Source organism: Tachyglossus aculeatus, chromosome 3, assembly GCF_015852505.1.
Source record: "Tachyglossus aculeatus isolate mTacAcu1 chromosome 3, mTacAcu1.pri, whole genome shotgun sequence".
Taxonomy (NCBI): domain Eukaryota; kingdom Metazoa; phylum Chordata; class Mammalia; order Monotremata; family Tachyglossidae; genus Tachyglossus; species Tachyglossus aculeatus.
The window spans coordinates 92,490,898-92,505,094 of NC_052068.1; positions in this window are offsets into that span (position 1 = coordinate 92,490,898).

Sequence of the window (14,197 nt, forward strand, 5' to 3'; positions counted from 1 at the left end):
GAGGTCCAGGGTCATATCTAATCTACTCTACTACAACAGTCTCCTGACTGTACTCCCCTCCTCTAGCCTCTTCCCTCATCCAAATTGTTACTCACTGCTGCATGGATCATCTTCTCGAAACTCTCAACTTCCCTGAGCCTCAGTTTCCTCATCTATAAAATGGGAATTCAATACCTGAACTCCCTCCTACCTAGACTGTGAGTCCCATCTGGGGCAAGGACTATATCTGATTTGCATAACTTGTGTTCAATCCAGCACTGAGTACAGTAGGAGCTTAAGAAATACAACAATCGCTATGATTATTATTTAAGTACCACTTGGCCACTTCCCAAAAATCTTCACTGACTTCCCATTTCTTTTCATATTAAGCAGACACTGTCATAATTGGCTTCCACCCCCGCACCCCAACACCCGCCATGAACTCTAGCTGTCTATTCTATCAGTCTGTTCTTCCAGTCTGTTAACTTCACTCATTATGCCCCAGCATGCTCCTTTCATTCCCTTCTAAGTACCCCAAGTAGGGTCACATTAAGAGAAGCTGGGGGGTCAGGGATGGACAGTCTAGTGGGGTCCCTCACTTGAGCCATGGCGGTGGTGGAGCTGGAGTGGAGTAAGGGCAGGGAAACCACCCACAGCCAGTCCTTGAAGCCAGGGAAAGCCAGGGCTAGAGTACCTCATGTCTGAGAAGGGGTCTTCAGTGGGAGCAGGAATCATGACTGAGTGGCATTTCTGAGTGCCTCTCTTCCCCTGTACCCTCTCCATTCTTTGCTTTATGGCTTACTCCTCCCAAAGTAAAGATGGTTATGGGTAGGGAGGTAGGGGAGGAAGAGGGACACTAAAAATGCCACTCCATCATGATTCCTGCTCCCACTGAGGACCCGTTCCCAGACATGAGGAAACCTGCCCCTCTACACTCCAATCATAGTGTCATCCTGCCCTGCAGCCTGGCAGAACCCCTATAAGGAAACATACACACACACATTTCCCACAGATAGTTGACTTTCCAACTCACCTAAGCCCAAACTTCCTTTGAAAACCAGACACACTGACTCCTTCTCTATTCACTCTCTGCTTAATGACCCTCCCTTCCACCCCCGCAACCTGATCACCAAGAAATCAACAGTATTCATCTGAGAGGAATATCAGGAGGTCAAGGGAGGTGATTAGCCCTATTTGGGTTAATTGCTACCCTTCCACATCCCACCCCCTTTGATGGGATCACTGAAAATCAATCTATTAATGGTATTTATTGAGACCTTATTGGGTATTGAGCACTGTACTAAACACTTGGGTGAATATGATACAGCAAAGTTTGTAGAGACATTCTTGCTCACAGGGAGTTCACAGTCTAAAGGGGAAGGATGATAATAGTATTTGTTAAGTCCTTACCCTGTAAGAGCACTGTACTAAGCATTGGGGTTGGCAAAGGATAATCAGGTCAGACATGGTCCCCATCCCACACAGGCTCTCTAAGGAGGCAGACATTGCTATAAATAGATAAATCAAGCCTATGTCCATAAGTGCCATGGGGCTGAGGGAAAGGTAGATATCAAGTGCCTAAAAGAAAATGCCTGAAAGGAAGGAAGAGGAGTCTGGGACTTTAAAGCAACATTTCACAAACCCAGGCCCTTCTCAGGTGAACTCTGGAAATTCCAGTTTCCTCTCCCATGCTGCCCCTACCATGTATTATTATTATTATCATTATTGTTATTATTATTATTATTATGTACCTTTAAAAGTAGCCTCCGTTTTAAGGAGCCAGACATGCCAACATGGGCTGCATCATGGTGGCCATTTGGACAGATCCAGTTAAACACTATCATCATAATGTCCAAGAAGAGGCTATATTGGTAAAGTCGAGAGGTAGTGAGATTTTGGGGAGGAGACTGAAGATCCCCTAAACTTGATGCCCCTGAGCTGCAGCTCTGCTTCCCATTGCATCAAGCGCTTAGTACATTGCTCTGCACACAGTAAGCGCTCAATACAATTGAATGAATTAACCCAGCCATGTTCCCAAATAAATCATCTAACTATATTTCATTATCACCTCTCCTACTCTCACCCATCAGCCACATTGTCCTCCCATCCTGGAGCTCCCTTCATTTTCTAATGCCACAGATCATACTCTGTCCATGTTTAATACTCTACTAAAAATCCCACCTCCACCAACCATCTTCCCTAATAACACCCAACACCCCAAAACATATCTTCACACCAGGCTTCTCGAACACTGTAGTAATTATTTAATCCCATCTTCAAGACTTGTGCATACTTGATTGTCAAGTTATTCATTCTAATTACTACATTTTTATATATATTCATGTGTGTTTCTCCCATTGTAGTAAGCTCCTTGTGGGTAGGGAACAGCTTTCTTCGTTCTATTGAATCTTTCCAAGGACTTAATATAATGCACTACAACAGCAAGTTATTTGTATCAGAAGTGCTTTTTTGGGTTGAAGCAACATATGAACACAACACAGGACTGAATATTGAGACTGATGGTGAAGTCCTTTATCATGGGGCATCATCACAACAGTGGGTGATAAAACAACATTAAAAAAACTCAGCAAGGGATACATATTTACATATTTTTAATGAAAACAGATTATCTTTCCTGAAAGTAATTAATTGCAAAATTATTTAATTATGTGGCAATACTAAGAAAAAACTGCTTGAGGTTTTTACGGTAAATTCCAGTTTTAAGTAAACAATTATTTGAGTCTAGATTCTTTATTAAGTAATTCTTTACGAAAATCTCAGGACATCAAGCCAATTTTTCTTTATAGCGCGGCACACAAAATGCAGCAATTATGTAATTAGGAAGAAATTGCTCTTGTGGAGTTCTTAAAACCTTACAAAGGGCTAAAATATTCATGTGAAGGAAAAAAAAAAAGCAGAGTCAGTGGTTGTACAGGAGGGAGAGACTTGATCTGCCCTGAATGAACCTCATCTCAATAATGGGAGCTAAGTAGCCCCTAGTCCCATGTGCACTTTTCAGTGGAAATCCTTCTGGTGATCCTAACACCTGTCTCCTGCCTGGAGTAAGAGGATGAGATCAGATACTGCTCAATGGCTCTTCTAGTTTTAAGGAGCTATGACTCATTCTACCATCTTTAGTCAAGCAACACTCCTAGAAATTTATGTGTCAATTTCCCAGCATGCCTGAAAATTTCCATTCATATTTTGCTTGCATCCTTCTTAAAGAAGTGAGATGTCAAAAAGTTGTCTCAGAAGACATTCAAGGGAGAAACAGAACATTTGGGGAATTAAGAGAGGTGACGAGGAGGAGAATAATAATAATACTAACGATGGCATTTATTAGGCACTTATTATGTGCAAAGAAGCAGTGTGTTCTCGTGGAAAAAGCATGGGCCTGGAAGTTGGAATCCTGGCTCCTCCATTTTCCAGCTCTGTGACCTTAGGCAAGTCACTTGATTTTTCTGTGCCTCAGTTTCCTCATTGGTAAAATGGAAATTCAATGCCCGTTCTACCTCCTACTTGGATTAAGCCCCTTCTGGGACGGGGATTATCTCGTATCTCCCTCAGTGCTTAGTACAATGCGTACCACATAGCAAACATCAAATCATTATTAAGAAGGAGTGGCATTTTGGATAGGTCCCTGATTCACAGTTGAAGAAGACTGGGGATTTAGTGGGAATTTTGTTCCTGAACCTTTGGAAGTTCATCCCTCATCCATTACTAATCAGCCTCGAATTGTTGTTTGTAGGTGAATTCATCCCCATCAGCTGTTGCATTCAGAGTAGCCATTCACATTGAAATCAAAATGTAAGAAGAAGATGCCATGGAAGCCAAATACACAAAACCGTTTTCAGGCAGCATTCAGAATAGAACACATTGCTTTGCTTATTGTTCCTTTAAGCATGGATAATCATGTACAATGATGTATTCACTTTAAGAGGATTCTCCAAGTGGAAAATGCTCTTGAAAGGTTTAAACACGGTGAAAGATTCCAAACTCATTGTCATGTCTTGGGAGAAGGGGCAAGTGAGAAAGCAGTTACAGAAGAAAAAAGAAAGAGAGGCAGAAACCTTTGCAACTTGATGCTGGTTAGATTAAGGATATTTTGAGAAGGGGTAAACACCCCAGATTGATGCGTTGAAGGTCATTCTGTTTCCTGGACAATAGAAACATCTTTTATGAAGTGTTTTGGGACTGTCTTATACAAGTGGATACAGATATGCCAAGGAGAGGGAGAAGGAAGAAGAAAAGGAGAAATCAGAGGAGATGGAGGGCAAGGAAGGGGAACAAATGGAGGAAGAGATGGAAGAGGAGGAGGAGAGGAGGAGGAGAAAGGGGAGAGGAAGAAGAAGAAGAATAAAAGGAGGGTGAAGAGGAGGAAGAGGAAGAAGAAGAAAAGCCACATTCACACAAGCCAATAGAATCTATCTATATCTTCATCTTAATTCTCCCCCCAAAAATCTATATTTTTTCACCGGCAATATGGTCAAATGGGCAGAGCTCTCCCAGACTGTCTGCTTTTTATCTTTTTCTCAATAATAAAACTATGTGCTGAGTTTTGTGCCTAGTGGTAGGTCCAAGATAATCATTTTAGACACAGTCCCTGCTTCTTCTGGAAATCATAGTCTAAAAAGAAGGGAGAAAAGGTATTTTGAGACAGCCACTGAGAAGTTCATTCCTTCATTTATTCATTCAGTGGTATTTATTGAGGGCTTACTGTGTGCAGAGCACTGTACTAAGCATTTGAAAAGTACAATACAGCAAGTTGTTACTTGTCTAGCAGGCAAATGGCAAAGTGGGGATTAGAGCCCAAATCTTCTGACCTTTCCATTAGGCCTTACTGCTTCCCCTCATGGGGAAGCTTGGCTAAAATAGATTCCCCAGGGTTTCAGAAGAAATTTCATAGCTACTCACGGGTCTGTGAGTCAGAAGGTCATGGGTTCTAAATCCGGCTCTGCCACTTGTCTGCTGTGTGACCTTGGGCAAATCACTTTACTTCTCTGTGCCTCCATTAACTCATCTGTAAAATGGGGACTGAGGCTGTGAGCCCCATGTGAGACAGGGACTGCGTCCAACCCGATTTGCTTTTATCCACCCCTGCACCTGACACATAATAAGCACTTAACAAATACCACAGTTATAGTTACTAGTCCTGGATTTGCATGTTTGTGCATATTTGTTACTCTATTTATTTATTTATTTTACTTGTACATATCTATTCTATTTATTTTATTTTGTTAGTATGTTTGGTTTTGTTCTCTGTCTCCCCCTTTTAGACTGTGAGCCCACTGTTGAGTAGGGACTGTCTCTATATGTTGCCAACTTGTACTTCCCAAGCGCTTAGTACAGTGCTCTGCACACAGTAAGCACTCAATAAATACGATTGATGATGATGATGATGATTCAGAGTCAGGAAGCTCAGGTTTCAAATCAGAATCTGTGATTTGTTTTTTTATGTTATTTGGTAAGTGCTTACTATGTGCCAGACACTCTACTAGGTGCTGGGTTAGAGACAAGCTAATCAAGGTGACACAGCACATGTCCCACCTGGGCATGATTTGTTTGCTGGTTGTCTTTGAGCAAGTTACCTAACTTTTCCGGGTCCATGGTTCATTCAGGAACTTATGGATGAATTAAGAGGATCTGGCTACAATTTCTCCTCCCTCCCCATTTTACAGGACTATCATAAGAGTTCAAGTGATGACATCCATTGCATGTTTTATGATCCTTACAAAAGGAGTAATGTCAAAATTGAATGTGATGCACCCATTTCTTTGCCTCACCTATGGTCCCATGACTTCTGAGATTTAGACTGACCTTATTTTCCCTTCCTCTACCCCCCAAGATTAATCTCTGGGCAACAAAGACATTTCCTCTTCCTCTGAGGACAGTCCTCATATACTAGTGGTTGGCTATTACTGCTTTCTGATTCATCGTTCAGCCAAGCTGCCCATGGTTAGATTTGTTAATCACTTCCCAATCCCTCAAATCCTTTTAATCATGTTTGTTGCGTGTTTCTCAATCCCTTGTTGTTTGCTGACTGGCCTGTTCCTTTTATGCTTAATCCACTATGTATTTTTTCTTCCTCTTCTGAATGGCTTCATGTCTAGTAATGACGATAAAGCAGATATTCTACCCCTCACCCTGCATCTGGTTGGAGAAGATGCCCTTTAGCAAGGATTAGCAGTTTGTGGAAACACTTGGTTGATGGATAGTTGAACATCATGACTCATCAAATTGACATTGACTGGGGGACCAGATTGCCAGATACTTTTTTGGTTTGTAAATATAATATGAAGAGGCTGATTATTCACTCCAGCATCCAAGATATTACTCTGAAGCAGCTTAATCCTAGAGCAGCAGAAACTACTGGAGCAAAGACATTACAAATTTCATCGATGGGGGAAGTTCAGTGGCCTATTCAGGATTTTTCGGATGGAAGTTCACAGAGCAATCAGGATGTTGTCGGGTGTGCAATCTGATGACTGGGAGTAATTTAACCTTACATTTAAAAACTTTTTTTAAAAGTTAACAGGCACTATCCAGTTAAAATAAGAGTCCTCTGGTTCCTAAATGTCTGTTGTTGAAGATTTTGGAGGACCTAACGGATAATCTATGGATAATGTATTTATACACACACAAGTGTTTAGGACAAGGTCCTGCACAAAGTAAGCATCCAATAAACACCATTGATTGAATGATAATACTACAGCCTAACCCAAATCACAAAGGTACCAAAAAGGTCTGCTCTCTAGACAGATCAAACTGGTGGGTAGGAATCAGGAAAGGCACAGGTAGCGGGTGTGAATGAGCTTTGTCTGAACAGGGGCCTTGGCCAGGACAAGAAACAGTGGCAGCATTAAAAACAGTATAAGAATCCATGAATACCAAACAGAGCCCCAGACCAAAAAGGTAGACCATTGGAGCCCAAGGAAATTGGAGCCAATCTGGGGAGCATTGCTGTATACCACTTAATTCAGTACAGTGAGCATTGCACTCCCCTAAGTTCTCTTATGATGTGAAGATTGTGTTCTTACAAAACCTTGTGTTGAGGAAGACTTGTGCTGAAATGCTCATCCTTTTCCCCACCAGGATACTGCACACAATCAGTTTATTTGGTTACCCAGCCAGCAAAAGCCAAAGTGGCTATCCCTGTCAGAAGACCAGCCCCCCCCGCCCCCTTATCACATGCTATACAACATGCAAATTTGAGTATGTGCACCATGGCATAATTGTTAGATCATAACAGTCAGAGTGAGGGCCTTGAGGTCCACCAGCCTGGGTTCTGCCTGAGTCTGTTGAACTTTGGAAAAACTACCTAATTGCATCCTAATAATGCAAATATCCCAAGCTTGTGCTGAAAACGAAGTCCTTGATTACCTTCCTTCTCAGAAGGGCTTCAGGATTCAATAGATCAATTATGATTAATACTTGAATCCATTCAGAAAAGGATGGTAAGTACACATTTGGAAGAAGCAGCATGGCTTAACGGAAGGAGTACAAGTTTGGGAGTCAGAGGTCATGGGTTCTAATCCCTACTCTGCAGATTGTCAGCTGTGTAATTTTGGGCAACTTCCCTGTACCTCAGTAACCCCATCTGTAAAATGGAGATTAAGACTGTGAGCGCCACGTGGGACAACCTGATTACCCTGTATCTATCCCAGTGTTTAGAATAGTGCTTGGCATATAATAAGGACTTAACAAATACCATAATTATTATTATTACAAACTTCAATGTGTGGACCAAATCCAGAGAGACTCCCTCAGGGAAAGTGGGAGTTTAGCCAGCCATTGATGTGCGTCCCTCTGGAGGGATGGGCAAAGCATCCCTTTAAACTCCTCAGTATGCCCATTACATATTTGCAAAAGATAGGACCACATTATTCACAGATGCACAGCATGTTTCTCAGAGGATCAAAGCGAGAGCCAAAAGAGGCAGAAACAGCAGAAATCCAATTCAGATGCCTTGGCAGTTTGCAGTGATTTAGCATTTCATCCCCATGTAGCTTCCAGTCTCCAAATCAGGGCTCGTTTGGGGCTATCAGCTGAGCTATTTTTTATTTGCTTTCAGGGCTTCCCAAAAGGGATGTGTCAGGAGAGATGGACTAATGAGCAATTATAAAATATTCACAGAAACCAAAGGAAATCTTTAGATCTGAGCTTAACTTGTTTCCCAATGTTTAGCAAAAAACCAACATCTTCATTTCCATTTGCCCTCAATGTATCTCAATTCCACCCAGGCCTAAATAAGAAAAAGAATGACAAAAACATTCATTCTTACACCAACCCCAATCATATTTTTTTCTCTCAAATTATCAAAGAAGTCAGTATAAACTTAGATATATTATCTATCAAGGGGATGATTCTGGGTCTTTATTTGAACTTTTTGAGGTTCATCCAATACTGGCTTTAAGCTTCATTCAGTTTGATGTTTTGACTTCACTGGGTCTTTGAGTTTGGTCTTTAAAGTGTTATGAAATAAACATCAATACAATGCAGGTTCTTGTTTCATTTGAACTATTTAGGCCTCCAAGGCAGATACGGTTGAGCCTCAAATTTTGAACTTCAACGATTACTGAGTTTTAGAGAAGAACCAAAGTCTTCATCGAGGCTGCTCCAAATAAGTTCCTTTCCCCAAACAGCTTATATCTTTCTGTATTGGGGGAAACAGGCAAGATACTATTGGGTTTTTCTCCAGTTAAGTTTGCCACTGTTTCCACTCAATCTCCAACCTGCCTTGGGTTTTCTAGAATTATCGGTTGCCATAGTTACAAACGGCTTCTGGAAATGAACTTCATAATTGCCGCATATTGCATATAAACAGCTGGATTCCCTCTTTCAATTGCGCTCTGAAACAATGAAACCCTAAGAAAACGGCCTCTTGTTTGAATCATTGACATGCTAAAACACCATTATCCAGGAGAGAAGCAACACCAAGTAAGACAGCCTGTCAGTTCCACTCATCCCTGGGCCTGAATGAAAGCTAGGCAATGAATGCAAGTGCAAGGATGTGTGCCTATGTGAGTGTGTGTGTGTGCATACATGTGTGAAGGTTTGTATGTTACTCTTTATATGCCACATGCATACTTACCTGTTCAAGGGAAGGCCCACTCAATGGGGCCCTGAAAACAATGATTTTTCAATGCAAACATAAAAAGGAACAGCTGCCCAGCTCTTTATAAAACAAGTTTTTCTTTCCTAGCTAAGGCTGGCACTTGGTAGCATTCTTTACGAGTTGTAAAATTGAAAGGCAAAACCTTGCAATTCTTTCTCACTCTACAGTAAACCTTCTCTCTCTGCCCCTATTACGCAGTGTGATCTTCTGCAAGGTTATCCTGCGATGAAATACGGCGTATAATTAAGGAAGAGGGTTTTCATCGTTTTCTTGGTAAATGGGCTTTCTTTTCATAAACGAACTGACTGCAGGCTCTCAAGGGCTGGGGATGGGTGATTGCATTTATATCAGGAACACCTCCAGCCTTCCTCATCCCGATCCCTAAATCTTGGCTCCAGAACTGGAGTGATTCCAAACCAAGTCCCTTCGGAAAGTCACAAAAATGAATAAAAGCTCAAAACTTAGCCAGATTTCTAAATCCAGAAATGTTGGCAAGAGTGGATATGCATGGAAAATTGCCAAGTTTTCCAGTCAAAATAGCTATGGATACCAATTTTTTTTGGGGGGGTGGGGGAGGGTGTTTTGGAATTTCTAGAGTTGTGGTGCTTTGCAGTACTTGAAAAAGAACCTGTCGATCCAGTTAATCTGTCAGTGATTTGGCTTGGGTGCCCAGTGTATATAGGTCACCATTCAATATGCTAAGGCCATGGCCAAGGGAAAACAAAACAATATCCCTCAAGAGGACATTAAACCTTCACAGTAAACATCTCTCTGGTTTTCATACCATTACCTCCCCACCATCTTCAGATGGGCAGGACACATCAAACACAAAGGCATGAGCAGAAAAAATACCCATACAAAATAAGATTGCTGCAATATGGATAACAGAAACATAAAATCCATTGAACTCTTCACTCACCTATGCCCCTGTGTTATCTAAGCACTGTGCAGTGGGAACTGTATGTGGATAATGTTAATATAGTGTTGTTATTTATCCATTCATGAAAACTTAGATGCAGAGGTAAGAGGCTGAATATTAACATTTTAGCTGGGATAGGAAAGGGATTTAGGATTTCTATTCATACCATATAGTCGGCTGGGGACAGAATACATCTATATCCCTAATGTCTGTCTATAAAATATCTCTCTGAGAGTTCTGCCTATTAAAACTTCCTGTGGGAAGATGATTTTATGCCATTGACAAACACTACATCATACATTCAATCTAAAATTTCTAAATCACAACCTTTCCCAAAATTACCTTTCCCAAAAGTAAATTTTCCTAGGATTGAAGCGGAGTAAACAGAATCTGGTGATCCCCACTTTTGCTAGACTCACAGGTCACAGAGGCCAGTAGGAAGTCTGATAACAGGTTTAAGAGGAGGCAGGCTACAGGTAGAAAGGACTAAAAGGACTTTTCCATCAGTAATGTACTGAAATAAATGCTTGTAGTGAAAATAAAAACGATGGCAATAAAATCTGTTGCCTTACTTTTGCAGAAAACCAAGGCAGACTGATATGCGATGTTCATTAATGTAGACTTGGCCTTCATTTTTGAACATGATGCTTTCAATGGTGAGATCCTATCTATGTGGCGAGACCAAGGATGACCAAGGCCATGTGGCCTAGCGGAAAGATCACAGGCTTGGGAGTCAGAAATCCTGGGTTTTAATCCTGACGGTGCTATTTGTCTGCTATGTGATCTTGGGCAAATCACTTAATTTATATGTGCCTCACTTTCCCCATTAGTAAAATGGGGATTCAATACCTGCTGTCCCCTCCTACTTACACTGTGAGCCCATGAGGGACAGAAACCTTTTGTTTTTTAATGGCATTTGTTAAGTTCTTACTATGCATCAAGCACTATTATAAGCACTGGGGTAGACACAGGTTAATCAGGTCAGGCCCAGTCCCCACCTCACCTGGGGCTCACAGTCTAAGTAGGAGGGAGATGAGATATTTATTAGGTGATTGGCCTGATTGTCTTGTGCCTAGTGCTTTGTACAGTGCTGGGCACAATGTAAGCACTAATCAAATATCACCATTATATACTAGAAGTATAATCATTATTTATTCAAATGCCCAACGTCTGTTCAAAGCAGACTTTTATTTAAAGGCCAGTGTCCCATTCCACTGCTTTGTAGCATATCAAATCACAAGACTTCTAGGAGACACGACTTTATGTGTAAAACTTCCAGGTCTTTGTATTATGTAACTCCAGCCCAGGGCTGTCATTTCTTCCAGGGTGCCCTCTGGAACAAACTCAGCCATCGCAGTGACATTTTAATAATAATACTTTGTACTTATACAGCACCTGTCATCCAATGATCTCAAAGTGCTTTCCAGAGATTAACTCATTAATCCTCACAAGGTTAGGTGACTCTGCCAAGGTCACAGAGCCAGTCATTGTCAGAGATAAGAACAGAGCCCAAGTTGTATTAAGCTCCTCAGCTCAGAAGTCTGACCACTGGACTGGGTTCTTGCTCTAGAATAGACACAGCCCCTGCACCCAGCCTTGTTTGAGAGTCCCAGTGGGATTATGGGGCCTATTGGCTGGACTTCCATTACATTCTTTATGGAAAGCCCCGAGAAAATAGTAATTCCGTTATCAACGCAGTTTCTCTGAGAGGATCAGTGTTATGATGTGTGTTGAGAACCACTTGGAATGAACCCATTTGGGAAAGCAAGAAGAGGTGAGGCAACAGCAGAACCGTCTGCATTAGAATTGTAGGGTTCCAGGGTTTGTTGGGACCTCCAGAGTTCATCCAATCTAGCCCTCTGCCCCAAGGAAGGTGATAGACCAGACCAGCAAGAAACAATGCATATCTATTCTTTCCTCCACAGCCTTCCTTTGTTGCCCATTCTGTATTTTCTCCCCTGACTCTCTTTCATATTTCCATCCCGTGCTCTCCCTTGCTTCCTCTGGGTATTCTTCAATGTTAGAAAGCCACCCTTTCTCTTTCAGGAGAATGATGATGGTGTTTCCTTTTGCCCAGGAGTAGTTGCTCAAGTTTGTGTCCTGCTCCTGTATCCTGATGACATTGGGAATGGCTCACATTGTTCTCCTGGCCTCCCAGGATCCAGAAAAACAGCTGGCAACCAAAAGATTTCTGTGATCCCGGAGGTGCATAGCCAAGTGATCATAGTATTTTGATAGGAAATTCCTGGTTTTGCCCTCTCATTTCCGAAATGGCAGGGAATAGGGAGGGGGAAGAATTAGTGAAATGTGAAGATTTTGTGACTGCTTTGCTACAGGACTCAGAATGCTGAGGAAAATAAATTAAGCATACTTGAAGAATGCTCCACCCCAGGGACAGATGTTTTATTTTATTTTTTTTATGGCATTTGTCAAGCACCTTGCATTATACTAAGCACTGGGACAGATACAAGTTTATCAGGTTGGACACAGTCTATGTCCCAAATGGAGCTCACAGATGAGAAGCAGCATGGCTTAGTGTCAAGAGGACGGCTTGGAAGTCAGAGGGACATGGGTTCTTATCCCGGCTCTGCCACTAGTCTGCTGTGTGACCTTGGGCAAGCCGCTTAACCTCTCTGTGGCTCAGTTATCTCATCTGTAAAATGGGGATAAAACTGTGAGCTCTACGTGGGACAACCTGATTACCTTGTATCTATCCCAGTTCTTAGAACAGTGCTTGGCACATAGTAAGTGCTTAACAAATACCATAATAATATTATTTAATCCCCACTTAAATTTAGACTTGCTAAAGGTCACACAGCAGACAAGAGGTTGCTTTAGAGAAAAAGTCTGGCCTAGTGAATAAAGTATGGGTCTGAGAGCCAGAGGACCTGGGTTCTAAACCTCACTCCACCACTTACCTGCTGAGAGACCTTAGGCAAATCATTTCACTTTTCTATACCTCAATTTGCTCAATTGCAAAATGGGTATTCAATAATTCGTCTCCCTCTTCTAGACTGTGAGCCCATTTTTGGGTAGAGACCGTCTCTATATGTTGCCGATTTGTACTTCCCAAGCACTTAGTACAGTGCTCTGCACACAGTAAGCGCTCGATAAATACGACTGAAACAATGAATCTACTCCAGTGCTTAGAACAGTGTCTGACAAATAGTAAGCGCTTAACAAATACCATATTTTTTTTTAAGTGGCGAAGGCAGGATTATGATGCAGGTCCTCTGACTCTCAGGCTCATGCTCTTTCCACTAGGCCATACAGCTTCTCAAGTTGCTCAAGATCCGCTGTTTCAGTAAAATATGCACTGACTAACTACTCTAGCCAGGAGAATCCTAATCCTGAAAGTACTTAAAAAGTGTCTTTTTCTTAAATTGCACAGGGCAGTCTGCAAAATTCCAAGACCAACCTAGCAAAACCAGGTGGTATGGTCAGCCTTTCCAGCAGCAGTTTTTGTACTGGTTTGATCAGCACTCATAATAAATTCCTTCCATTATCTAAGAAGATTCTACATGCCAGCTCATCTTACTGCTGGTAGTCAGAGGTAACTGTGGGTTTCCTAGTGTAAAGGATTTGCTAGAGTTAACATGCAGTAACCTTTTCTCTCTCTCTTTAAATGACTACTTGGTCTCTCACCAAATCCTGTTAATTGTTCCCCCACAACATCTGCAGAATCTGCCCTTTCCATTCCATTCAAACAGCTGCCATGCTGATCCAAGCACTACTACTCTTCCCCAGCCCCCAGCACTTATGTATGTATCTGCAATCTTATTTACTTACATTGATGCCTGTTTACTTTAATTGATGCCTATCTCTCCCCACCCTTTAGACTATGAGCTCTTTGTGCTGCAGGGATTGTCTCTATTGCTGTTTTATATTTTCCAAGCACTTAGTACAGTGCTCCGCACACAGGAAGAGCTCAATAAATGCTATTGAATGAATGTATACTACTGAAACATCCTCCTCACAGACATTCTGCCTCCAGGTTCTCCCCTCTCCAGTCCATGCATCTCTCTGCTGACCAGAATGTTTTCCTGAACATCATTATGCAAACATCTTCCCACTCCAGAAAAATCTTCACTGATTGCCCAATCCTTTCTGTATTAAGCAGAAATTCCCAACCATTTACACTCAATCAGCTCTCTCCCTCCTATTTATAGCTGCTTCTCCTTTTA